The sequence below is a fragment of the Trachemys scripta genome, chromosome 6 (assembly GCF_013100865.1).
Source record: "Trachemys scripta elegans isolate TJP31775 chromosome 6, CAS_Tse_1.0, whole genome shotgun sequence".
Classification (NCBI taxonomy): Eukaryota; Metazoa; Chordata; order Testudines; family Emydidae; genus Trachemys; species Trachemys scripta.
The window spans coordinates 60,089,448-60,102,806 of NC_048303.1; positions in this window are offsets into that span (position 1 = coordinate 60,089,448).

A 13,359-nucleotide genomic window follows, 5' to 3' on the forward strand; every position below is an offset into this window, starting at 1 on the left:
AATTATTTAAGTACTATCACCATGACTTTTACTGCCAAATAAGCTGTGCTGGTACTCATGTTATCCTGAACGTAGAAGCTGCAAATTTATCAACTTTCCATCCATGAATGTCACCTTTTTAATTTGGCCCATGAATCACCTGATTTGATTCATATTATTTATTCTAAGCAAACTTCATATTCAGCAGGAAGAGTCTTCAATGCTGAATCACGCAGGCCTCACTGAATAGATTGTGGAAGCAGTTAGGGCATACAACATGCAGAGATGTGTCTCTCAGAGAAACCTAATTGTGTATGTTTTCAGTGCATGATTGATTTAATTCTGTTTGTATGACACGTTTAAAATGTGTAACAGTTCCTTTAATATCTCACACAATGGGCTCTGAAATAGGAAGGAAGAACTCTTAATTAGGGTTAAAATAGTTAGACAATGGTTTAATTAAAACAATTTAATAAAGAGTGTGAGTCTACAAAAACATTTACTAATGTCAATGTTTTACAGACACAACTCTGCTGTGGACGAGATGGACTGCTGATCTGTACTGGCATGAAAATGCATATATTCCTCATGTTATGAGTTTTCAGTTTTGGTATACAAGTTCCGTGTGGAAAGACAACATTAAGCCCAGTAGTCTAAAATCCAGTTTTGGATTAGGAGAATGGAGAGGAGGGAAAAACGAAACAAATGTGGGCCAGCACATCCCTCGGCCCGCGCCGCTTCCTGCAGCCCTCATTGGCCTGGGACGGCGAACTGCAGCCAGTGGGAGCCGCGATCGGCCAAATCTGCAGATGCAGCAGGTAAACAAACTTGGCCCACCCACCAGGGTGCTTACCCTGGTGGGCCATGTGCCAAAGGTTGCGGATCCCTGGTCTAGAATATCCTCAACTTGTGTAAATCAGGGTAGCTCAATTGACTATAATGTAGCTATGCTGATTTACACCAGATAGGGACCGGCCCATAATGTTTATGTGAGTGATATGGACAAGCCTCAGTAATGGGCTAAGTTATAAGGCACTTTTTATAGATGGGACTTGCCATTTGTGGTACTCAGTCTCCAGCTGATGGGGCCAGGGGTCACTGATGTGTCTTACAGTAGTATAGGTAGGGAGAGGCCAGTTTTCTATCAGGCTAAGTTAAACCTCTAATAAAGTTGCAGTGGGTGTCTTTAATCCACTTATCTGTGTAGCTTTTATTTATTTGCCCAGGCTGTGAGACTCAACAATGTGTTTTGTGTGCTTCTGCAATTGTTAACTTTATAACATACACATGTGAAATCCAACCAAGCAGATCTATCACAAGCAGTGCCATTGAGATCCAGACCTTTCCCTTCAATTTGCCTCCCCACTGTGTTTTGCTGCTTTATAAAGCATTCCTATTCCTCTGTGTTGTGACTCCTTATCATATGATAATATGAAATGTTACTTTTCCTTTGTATGTGCTGCTGCTTCGTGACCTAAATATCATCAGTATTTTAGATATCTTGAATAAGGCATATTGATTCCTCTAGTTTTCATTGTGATGGATAACTGAATTAACAGTCAACTCTGCCTGTCTGGAGTTTAGGTGTATTCTGGGTGAGTTGCTGTAGGACTGTACACAAGTGCAGAAAAGCCGCCTTGCTTTGATGTAATTATTATTGCTTTGGAGGAGGTTACTTTTTTGTGTCTCTTAAAAAACTTTTCTAACTTGTTCTGGGACACAGGCCTGTGCTTTAAGCCTAAGACTATTCTTCTTCCCCTAGAAGGTGGGTTTAAGGAATTGATATCCTGGAGACACTCAAAATCAGTTGTGGTACTCATGTATCATTAGGATGTCAACAAATCCAGAGGTTAGGAGCTTGGGCCACAATGAGAGTGGGTCTTATGGTAAGAAAAAATAAATAGTAAACATATTACAGGAACCTGGTTTGGGAAGAAATACTCATGTAATTTTATACCACCCTGATCTTTTTTTTTAACACTCTTTATTGCAAACATTACAAGAATAGACATGTTCATAATGCTTTTCTTTGTTTTCAACGACATCTAAATCTACATTATACTTATATTGTGATTGCCAAAGGATACAAAACTGTATGGAAAGGGTAAGTCATATGTATTTTTAAATAATTGACTGTTTCCTTTTTCCTTTCAAACTCCTCTGAGTTCTGTGTGTCCTCACTGAGTCTTGTTCCATTATAATGTTTACTCTAATCAGTTTTACCTCTGGGGCCCATCCATCTTCCCACCCAGAGCAAGCTGCTATGTTCTTGTTGGAGCCTGTAACCACATGTGAACAGCCTGCTTTGGGAGGTCTCCTTAATCGGCTTGAAAAGATCCTTTCTTTTACTTTCACAGAGGCCCTTTCTCAGTCACTGATAGTTAGCTTGTGGGTTATTACAGAGTGCTTCCTCTCCTAGTCTGAGCTTGAAAGGAGAGCTATCCTTCAGAAAAGTTGCAGAGTATGGGGCGCTGGCTCTTTTAAAGTTGTGTCCTGACTAACTTTGCATCAGTTGGCCAAGGATGAACCCTTTAAGTTGGGCAAAAGCTGAGACATCCAAAAGTCACTAGTCACTGAAAATCCTGGTCACCTATCTCTGTCTATATCTGTGTGGTTAGCAAAAAGGGAGAATGTCTTATCAAAACTAGGAGGATCTCCAGTGGCTATGCAACCCAGGAAGATGGCAGAACTTCATTTTTTGTAGCAGTGCCCTCAGTAATTTAATAAATAAACACAACAGAATGTTACACTCTTATTTAATGCACTACAGGAAACATACGCTATTGATACCTGCAGGTGTAGTGAGCAATTAGTTCTACATGCTTGGTTTTACTTCAGATGTAATTGCTAAACAGGTAGTTTTGATTCGCATGGCATGATTCCTTCTTGTGCCTTATATTGCAGTCTCAAAATGACATCGCTGCATTCTTTCATGCCTAAAAAGACAGTGAAGGGGAAAATGAACAGAACACATTTAAAATACTAGAATGGGAAAGAGAAAGATGACAAAAGAAAAACTGCAAGACAATAATAAAATGATTGAATGCAGCATAAACAATGACTGTACACTGCATTTTTAAAGCATCAAAAAGATGTTTAGCTGTTTATAGTGTTACTGCTATCAGGAGCTGCTCTGTATATTTTGCCGCCCCAAGCAGGTCAGTGAAGCAGCCTTTGCAGGAAGTCCGCTAGTAATATGGATTCAGTGGCATGCCTGCGGGAGGTCTGCTGGTCCCGCGCTTTCGGCGTACCTGCCGCCGAATTGCTGCCGAAGCCGCAGGATTGGTGGACCTCCTGCAGGCATGTCTCTGAAGGCAGCCTGACTTGCGCCCTCACGGCAACCGGCAGGCCGCCCCCCGCGGCTTGCCGCCCCAGGCACGCGCTTGCTGCGCTGGTGCCTTGAGCCGCCCTGACTGCTATGAATACTTAGATCATTAAAGCTGAGTCTTGTAATACTGTTTCCAGGAGGATTGGCACTGACCTTTCGTCTCTAATCCTCCCCCACAGCAGGAATCCTGCTTCCTTCTTCTCCTCTGCTCTCTTCCTTCTTCTCCTATCTCACCATTTAGCCACCCACTAAGCCCTTCCTCTTTCTGCCACACATGTACTGATACATCTAGTAGGCCTTGCACTCCCCATGCACTTCCTCTCAGCTGCTTCCCTCATATGTTTCTGTATCCCATGTGATTTATTCACTGGCCCCAAGCTAACATCCTGATGTGACATTCTTCCTTTTGCTGAAGCCTAAGAAACTAGCCAGACCCTCCAAGTAATATTCGGTCTCCTCCCTGTAAGTCAATGTGTATTAAACAATTAAATTTCTGATCTGCTTTGAATATATACTCTAGCCAGATTCCCTAAGGTATTAAACTGCCATGTAATATTCAATCTCCTCCCTGTGTAAGTCAATGTGTATTAAACAATTAAATTTCTGACCTGCTTTAATATATACCCTATCGTCTAAATCTGAACTGGAACGGTAAACATTCAGAACAAGAATTCTTCCCACCTCTCCCTAGAAATACTAAGCTAATTACTGTACATATTCCCTCTAGAGCTCCTGTATTTGAACCTTGATCTTACATTTAATTTTAAAAGTTTTGCTTCAGGAAAGAAACAACTGATATCAGAGCTGGTCAAACATTGTAAGAGTAGTAACAAAAATCATTCAGATCATAAACAGCTGTTCGGTTGATTATGTTCATCTCTTTTTATTCACTATAAACAAACATTCACACAAATATGGTTCATTTCACGCAAATGTTTAGGTCATGGCTGTTCTTTGTAAAAATTCCTGTAGTTTAATGTAACCAGAAATAATAGCACATGAGTAGGAGTACGTGCTATTCATGGTTTGTCACTCAATATTTTGTATTCTTGGGTTTAAATAGTTTCAGTCATCAATCAGGCAACAGAAACAATATCATCCAATTACATATCATTCATTAATAGTAGATAATCAAAATGAAGGTTGCAGTCCATAGACTGATGACTGTTCATCAGTATGCAGTAAATCAGGATCAGTTCACAAATCATTTGCTAACAGGAAAAAAGGGCTAAACTAATGACATATAGGGGAATAGATCATAAGCTGCAGCCAAGGAGCACAAAGGAAGAGGGTCACAAAGTTGTCCTTTCAGCTTCCCCAGTACTGATGCCGAAGAAGCACCTCTCCTTCTAAGACTGCTCTAAACTGTGTCAACTGCCAACCACATAAAAGACTGCTACAGCAGCTAGGGATTGCTGGGGAGAAAGGAGCTCCACCATTACACTGCCATCAGCAGGGCGTGTGGGGTAGAGGCTGTAGAGAGCATGTAAGAATTCCCCTATAAAAGGAGCTGAAATTTAGGGCTTCGTGCGAACACGGTACAGCTCAGCATAAAGGCTATTATTTGAAACAAATACTTCTGTCAGCTCTAATATATCTAAAGAATATTGCAATTGAAAACTATGTATTGTATTGTTAAGAACATTGTTTACTTCTATTATTTTAAGACCAGACTAGAAGCTGTAGAGATGACCCAAACTACAAAATTCACATGTGGATTTTGAGCTTGCCAAAGTTTGAGGTGTTTGCAGTCTGGGCTTCTGGTTTGATCCGTTATAAGGACCAGGAACAATTGAAATAATTGGAGCTGGAGTAACATAAAGTTTTCAGTTCCCTCAGTGCCAGAAGTGTGTTATCTCTTTTGTTTTGCTTCAGGCCCATCTTTAAAAGTGGTACGTTTTAATGGCTAAGATTTGGGGCCAAAATATTGTTTCCTTAGGAAACATGCTTTGATTGCTGTATGAATAAATGGGGACATATAGTTCCACATGAATCCGAATGGAAGGTTTTGAAATAATTTCTGTAAGAGTATGAGTATAGCTAGCCTTTTGGGGCTGGCATGTGAAGTTTGAGTTGGAGTGTCATTTTAATTCCTCCAGCCTCCAGTCAAAATGTAACAGCAGAGTAACAAGACAAAATAATGATGGCAGGTGAAAGAGTGGTGATATGGGGTTGAGAGAAAAAATTCCTGAGTTGCACCAAGTTCCTTGAGACAGAGGCCAGAGGGAAGGGGAGCCGGAGGAGAGTGAAGAGAACTGACTGAGGATATGACACTTAAGGCAGAAAGCCTGGAATGGAAAGGAAGAAAACCAGTAGGAGATATTGAATGAAAGCATGAAAACTCAAAGCAATAATCGGCACATATCTTTTCTCGGTTTTATTTCTGTTAGGATAAAACTCAGCCTGTTCAATATCCAAGTAAGTAGAAAGCAGGCCAGGATGCTTGCAGCCACTTCATACTGTGCTTTCAAAGTCCAGGCATAAAGCAGACATAAAAAAGCATACTGCACCACCTGGATAGCTTTCACATTTATGCTTAACATTAGAGTCATTTTCTAGTTGCTGCACTGCTGATTATAAACCCTGCCATTAGACATGGTACAGACATACTTCAGTAGGAGGGCCTGGCTGGTAGAGGAGGGGGTGTTCCTTTTCACTGGGAAGATGGAGAGGTTTGATGGGTTTTTTTTAGAAAAAGAAATACACTGACTGTCAAAATGAATTTGAAAAGCTAAAAGGTTAAATACAAGGAAAGGAGATTGAAAGAGATCAAGACAGTCATTTTCCACATTTCCTTAAACTCTATTTAGTCTTTCTTCCTCTCTCTCCCACTGTGCTGCTGAGTTCTAACACTTTGTTTGTTTCACTTTATTTTCTCCTTTTCTTCAAATTGCATTTTTTTGTGTGTGTGACACTTGGGAATCCTTTCCCGCTAGTACTAAATCTTGTACAAATTATTTAGAATGTCATTTAGAAGCACCAAAGTTGGGGCATGGTCAGAGAGGTACTGTTCTGAACATGGCACATTCTTTACTTATCTGTGCCCCCAGGAGTCTTCTAAGCTTTATTCACTTAGTTTGCTCACAAAATCATGGTTTACTGTTATCAATTCAGAGTCACTATAGCTGCTGAAGAGCAAGCTGTACACTGTCCTTCCTTCTGCAGCAGCGAATAGTCAGCTAAAATTTTGATTCCAGAATTTTTCTCCTTATGATCACTGGTAGTGACATATGAAGCAGAAAGAACAGCTTGTTTTGTGGATGGGAAATTGAGCTTGCTGTAAAAAAAAAAAATTTTTTTTTTTTTTTACTTGTAACATGAGCAAATCTGTTGGTGAAGTTAGTGATGAAGAGAAACATGGGAAACTTAGGCTGCCATTTTTACAAAGTCACATCCCTGATCATAGCCATGCATTAAATCCCCTTGAGAGTAATTTGTACATAACTGTGCTATTTAACGTGAAATGTTAAGAGATGATTCTGGAGAAGCTCAACAGAAAAATGCAACTGAGATTTAATTGGTCATGTGTTTATTTCCCTTTAATAATATGTACCCGTGCAGTGAGGATATGAAACCACAGAGACTTGAATACAAAACTGCAATCTTACTGCTTATCTTCCAGTGTTATGCCAGTTGGAGTTGTACGCAAGTGGGGTCACCTGAATTGATGATACAACTCCAAGTATTCCATTGATCTTTTTTAATGTGTGTTTTTAGCTGTAAAGCAATTCTGAACAATTAAATGTAACACAAAGATGGTTCTGTCTAGAATTGCTTCAGAGATTTACAGATTCATGGATAAGGCCAGAAGGAACCATTTTGATCCTCTGGTCTGATATCTGCATAACTCAAACCATAGGACTTCTCTGAATTTATTCCTGTTTTAACCAGAGCATTTCTTTTAGAAAAACATCCAATCTTGATTTTAAAATGGTCAGTGATGGAGAATCTACAACAGATCTTCATAAGTTGTTCCAATAGTTAATTACTGCACTGTTAAAAAAATGTGCCTTATTTCTAGTCTGAAGTTCTCTAGCTTCAAGACATTGGATCTTGTTATATTTTTTCGGCTAGATAGGACAACCTCCCTTACTATCACATATCTGCTCCCCATGTAGTTACTTATAAGACTGATCAAGTCACCCCTCAGCCTTCTCTTTGATAAGGTAAATAGATTGAGTTCCTTAAATCATTCAGTATAAGAAATGTTTTCCAGCCCTTTAATCATTCTTCTGGCTCTTTTCCAATTTTTCTAAAGCCTTCTTGAAGTATGGACACCAGAACTGGACACAGTATTCCAATAGTGGTCACTTCAGTGCCAAATACAGAAGTAATATAACCTTCATATTCCTAATTGATATTCCCTTGTTTAGACATTCAAGGATCACTTTTGCCCTTTTGGCCTCAGAATTATACTGGGAGCTTATGTTCAGCTTGATTATTCACCAATTCTTTTTCAGATTCACTGCTTCCCAGACATAGATCCTCCATCCTGTAAGTCTGGCCTGTATTCTTTGTTCCTAGATGTAGGATTTTTGCATTTGACTGTATTGACATGCATATTGCTTGCTTGCTCATGGCTTACCAAACATTTTAGATTGCTCTGTACCAGTGACCTGTCCTCTCCATTATTTACTATTTCCCTAATCTTTGTGTCATCTGAAAACTTCATTAGCAATGATTTTATGTTTTCTTCCAGGTCATTGGTAAAAGTGTTTAATTCCATAGAGCAAAGAACTGATCCCTGCAGGACCCCCACTAGAAACATACCCCTTTAATGGGTCAATTTATTGTGTGCCTTGTTTTACTTTTTTTAATCAAGATGTGTGCTATCAGGTAAGTATCTTATAGAAGTCTACATCTTTTAGATCAACACTATTAATTTTATCAACAAAACCTGTAATCTCATGAAAAAAGATATCAAGTTAACTTGCCAAGTTAGATTTTCTATAAATCCATCTTGATTAGCATTATTTCTATTACCCACCTTTAATTCCTTATTAATTGACTCCACGAACAACTGTTCCATTATTTTGCCCAGGGTTGATGTCCAGTTGACAGGCCTATAATTAGCCAGATCATCCTGTTTATCCTTTTTAAATACTGACACAATATTAGCTTTCTTCCAATCCTCTGGAACTTCCCCAGTGTTCTAAGAATCATTGAAAATCAACATAAATGGTCTAGACTGCTCATCAGCCTGTTTTTAAAACTCTTGAATGCAAGATATTTAGACCTGCTGATTTTAAAATGTCTAACTTCAGTAGCTGCTGTTTAATCTCCACCTGAGTTACTATTGGCATGGAAAGTATTTCATCCTCATGATATGATATGATATGAATATATCACTTGACTTTTTCCCATTTAAAGAACAGAAATATTTATTGAATACTTCCGCCTTTTCTGCATTATTATTAACGATTGCATCATTTCCATCTAATAATGAACTAATACTATTGTTAGGATTTTTTTATTTCTAATATACCTATCGAAGTCCTTATTGTCCTTAACTCTGCTGGCTAAAGGTTTCTTCATGTGTTATTTTGCTTCCCTTATTTATTTTCTACAGTTATTAGCTTCCGATTTATATTCATTGCTATTAACTTCCCCATTTTTCCATTTGTTATAAATATGTGTTATAGCTGCTTTCCCTTTCCCTCTTAGGTTAGTTTTTCAAACCAGTATAGCCTTCTTTCTTGATTATGGCTTTTGGGGAACCTAGTTAAATATTCTTAAACAGCTTCTAAGTATCCTTCACATTTTTCTGTTTAAATGCTTTCTGCCAGTTGATTTGGTTCATAATTGGAGCAGGTCAAAATCACTGTGTTTAATTAAAATATTTATTCCAAAATGCTAGCAGTTTTTAAACAAACACTATTAGAACAGCTAAATGAATAGCAAATAGGCAAGGGTAAAAATATTCAAAACAAAACAAAACAGAATAAAAAGATAAAGATTGGAAAAGGAAAAAAATATTGGATTACATTTCCTCCTTTCCTCCAACTACAGCGGTGTGAATAATTTTGGAGTGAACCACAAACTATTTAAAAAAAATTGGAAGGGTGGGCAATCAAAAAGTCAAAACCAATATTATTTTTTAAAAAAATGAACTGAAATTTTGAAAAAAGTTATTTCAAACTGAAAATCTAAAAGCTTTGTTAAAAAATGTCAAAATAAAATGTTTTGATTTTTTTGTAATTTTTTCGTGGTATTGAAACTGATACAAATTTGCAAAATATTTTGGTGTCACTGAATCGGCATTTTTCTCTGAAAAAAGTTTCAGACAAAAAATTTGCCCAGCTTTACCTCCATCTCCTGTTTTTCTGTCCTTTCCTGTCTATGTTGCCTACTTAACATCCAATCCTTCAAACACTGACTATTAATTTCAGTGCTTATTATTATGAATAGCATTAAGTCAGGCACTGGATTGCATAGATGTCATTCAGAGTATAATCTGAAGAGATTGAGATCACACAGATGCAGTATGAAAAATATATACTCATCTATATGATTATGTGCAGGCACATATATCTGGTCTTTTCTGTCTGCTTAAATGAGCTGTACTCAAATATTTGCATATGCTTAACTTTGAAAATTGGGTCCTAAATATTAGAATTGGCTTTATTCTCCAATCAGCACAGCTCTAAAATTACAAATGTTAACAGACACTCTTTGGGTACGTATACACTGCACATTTCTTTCATCAGCATGTATTGTAAGTACATGTGTGGCCACCCTAGCTTGGGTACAAATATCCGTGTATCTGGTGAGGCATGGCTTAGTCAAATACAGTAAAGACATGCCTGAAGGCTGTGAGTATATACACAAGTACACACCTTACACAGCTCTCTAGTCGCCAAACCGTGCCTCCCCATCTACACTATTTTTAGCAGTGTAGTGTCCCGCTGTTTCCCCATTGCTGGAGCCTTTTCCCTACATGGAAAAGGCTCTGGCAGCATGGGGGCAGTGGGGAAAGGGTCTGTTAGCTCCCTACTGCTGGAGGCTTCCCCTGCTGTAAGGAAAGACACTGGCAGCAGGAAAAGGCTCCGGCAGCTGAGTCTTTTACTGCTGCTTCCTCCCTGCCAGATTCCTCCACACAGTGAAAGGCTCTGGCAGCGGGGAGCTGCTGATGCTTTTCCCTGATGTGTCGCCTCTGCCAAAGCCTTTCACTGAACACAGCTGGCTTTTCACTGCAGTGTGTAGCTACATGTACACTACATGCCATCACCAGTGGTGTGTAGAGTAGAAGTATCATTTGGCTGTTGGTAACAAGTGGCAGTCTCCTGAATATTAATTAGGTAGATTTGCTTTACAAAATTCTGAACATATATATGTTCCATCCCATTTGTCTCTCTTCTCTATTTAGACAGTGAGCTCTTCAGGTCATGGGCTGTTTTTTTCTGTGCATTTGTTCAGCACTTAGTACATTGGGGCCCTTATCTGGGTTGAGGCCTCTAGACTTTACTATAATAAAAATGATAATTATAATTAATAATGCATGTGCTTCTTTATTTTTTATTTTTTTTTTAAAAAAAGAGAGGGTTTCCCTATTTACCTGTGAGACAGGCTGATTTTGTTAAAGTTATAACCTGAGGTCTCATGATTAGGGCCCTACCAAATTCACAGCCATGAAAAACACGTCATGGACCATGAAATCTGGTCTTTTGTATGCTTTTACCCTATACTATACAGATTTCATGGGGGAGACCAGCGTTTCTCAAACTGGGGGGTCCTGACCCAAAACGGAGTTGCAAGGTTATTTTAGGGTGGTCACGGTATTACCACCCTTACTTCTGCACTGTCTTCAGAGTTGGGCAGCCAGAGAATGGCGGCTGTTGGCCAGGCACCCAGCTCAGAAGGCAGCGCCCCGCCAGCAGCAGTAGAGAAGTAAGGGTGGCTATACCACCAAACCACTCTTACTTCTGCACTGCTGCCTTCAGAGCTGGGTGGCCAGAGAGAGGCAACTGCTGACTGAGGACCCAGCTCTGAAGGCAGCAACACAAAAGTAAGGCTGTTCGGCGATTGGCCGAACCTGCCGCGTCAGCAGGTAAATAAACTGGACCGGCCCACCAGGGTGCTTACCCTGGCAAGCTGCGTGCCAAACGTTGCAGACCCCTGTTATAGAGGATCAGAATAATGATTCATGGTCACAATAATTCAGAAGAACTCTCAGATAAGACTTCCATGTTATAATATAGATTTTTTTCAGATTTTATTATTGCTTTAATATTGGAAATGTCATACTGTTTGTAAACATATTTTCCCTTTTTATCTTCTAGAAGGGAATTTGGCTTTCCTGAAAGTGTTTTTGCAATTGTAGTATAGTACATGAATCTGCTTTGATCAATAATGCATTGTGACTGTCTGCTCTACAGCAGCTTGTCTGACTCTTATGTTTTCCCCAAGGTGAACACTAGGTTCATTCTCTGAGCAGGTTACCAGGGTATGGTAAAAATCAACATGTTTAGGCAGGTTGGTTTTCCCAAGAGAGTGAGGGCACCACCTTGCTGACATATTTAGCATTTTGAAAAACTGAAGTCTGTTCCCTAAGCAGAGCCTTCTGGATCTCAGGTGGGTGGTAGCATACCAGCTGCCTAAAACCAAAGGCATTTCATATTTCAGGAGAAAAATCACAATGACCTTGAACCAGGCAATAAGTTAGATGTTTATGAAATGCTGCATATCAACAGCAACAGCTTATTGTTTTGATAAGTAACATGATTACTTATACAGGAAACAGGAATTTCAAATTCAACAGATGAATGCTTTGAATCTTCACTAGAATTATTATGGGTGGATGCCAGTTTGCATTTTCATTACCCAGCGTGAAACAAGATCACAGGCTATCTTTATATTTATAATACAGTTTATAAGAATTTGAACTCTGTCGGGTATGAACATTTTAAGTCAGTTTCACTAAATTTTCCCCTGTTTAGTACCTGTGTGCTGTTATTAATTCAGGGACAAATGGAATGATGAAATTATTCTACATAGAATGATTCAAAAGCTCTCAGGCTCAATGAAAATTTGTGACGTTCTGCCAGAATTTATATGCAAAAGTGGCATTTTGTTTGTGAAAGAGGAATTGGACTAAGATGTGTGATGTTGTATATGATTAATGATAACAGCAACTAATAGGAGAGAATATGAAATAAAAGGGGGAAAGACTAGAAACAGCAACACCATGCAGGATAAAGATAAAACAGCATTCTGGAGGGCTTAAGTCCAAGCAACCTACTGTAATGAATTTCTGTATTGAAAACTATTAGGAGACATATTGTGACCCCTTTTACTCACTTTGATAAGCAGTTATTCACACAAGATTGGGAATACTTGTGAACTCACCAATATGCATAAAAGGAATGTGATCTGCCCTAGAAAAGTGACACACAAATCAGGAGCCAGGACAAAAGCTAAAAGATCTCTTCTATACCTACTAGTAGTATAGGTAGTCACTTATCTTCTCTCAGCAACAACTACACTAGAAGGCACATCACCCAGTTTGTATACACAAAGCCAGGATGCCACACCCCTCGATAATTTACTTTCAAGAATATAGTACTGGTGAGAATACTTATTTTGCTTCTTTGTTTAGCTAAGAGCAGGCCACCTCCAGATGAAAAAATATTAAATGCTAGATTTTCACATTGTATATTTAATTAAATCATGGGAAATTAATTATAAGACAGCAATATAATACTAAGTAATAAACTTATGTTTCTGTAACTTAGATTTGGTACTGTAATTTGATTAAGAATCTAGAACAATAGAAAACCAACATAGCACACATTAAAAATAGGATAACTTGTAGGTCTAAAATGTAATATAATGGGGAATCACCATTGAGCAGATGTGTTTCTAGTGGAGTCTGTTGGGTGATTGGTTCTTATCCCTATGCTATTTAATGGCTTTTTTCCTCAAAGGCCTGGAAGAAAACATAAAATTATCAGTAATAAAGTTTGCAGGTGACACAGAGGTTGGGGTAAATAAGAGGACAGGTCAAGCAAGCAAGCAAATATGCATTTTATTACCGCCAAATGTAATGTCATACA